The following is a 666-nucleotide window of genomic DNA, read 5'->3' on the forward strand; positions in this document are numbered from 1 at the left end:
TTTACTAGGTTATTTTATGCCTCCAAGGAGGTAAAAGTTAATTCGTAGATCATTAAGAGTAACATAAATAATGTCTGTCCATAGAAATGCAAGTTGTGCCTGGTGGAATGCATTTATCATTGCCCTGTGGATAATGATCAGTTTTGCTATCATTCCTCTGACCAGGACTCCCTCCATGACCAAACTTTAGTCAGACTCCTCTTTTAGGCTAGGCTTTAAGGTCCTTGGCATTTTCCTTGGCCTACTGAACCCATTTTTAGCAAGAATTGTACTAAGCTAGTTTAGCAAGTATCCTCTACACTTGATATCCAACCAAGTTCCTTTGCCCACCACCCTTGCTACCTAACCAAGTTCCTCAATAATTTTCTATCCTCTCTGTCCGCCTGCCTGTTGACTACAAAATCTCCAGCTTTTCCTGCTCTTTTCAGAGTTCAGTCTCTTTCACCTATTGCAATAGTCTTGAATAAAGTGTTCTCTGCCATTTTAAACCAGTGTCTGGTGCTGTTTGTTTACACAATTCCTCACTACAAGAATGCATTGTCAGTTTTTATGTATCTAGACTATTTTAGTGACAAAAAACTAATAATAATCTCACAAAATGTAACATAAAGAGGTTTTTGGGGTTTTTTTTTCCTTTTTTTTTTTGTCTTTTTTTTTTTTTTTTTC

This window comes from Galeopterus variegatus, unplaced genomic scaffold (assembly GCF_000696425.1).
Source record: "Galeopterus variegatus unplaced genomic scaffold, G_variegatus-3.0.2 Scaffold9112, whole genome shotgun sequence".
In the NCBI taxonomy this organism is placed as follows: domain Eukaryota; kingdom Metazoa; phylum Chordata; class Mammalia; order Dermoptera; family Cynocephalidae; genus Galeopterus; species Galeopterus variegatus.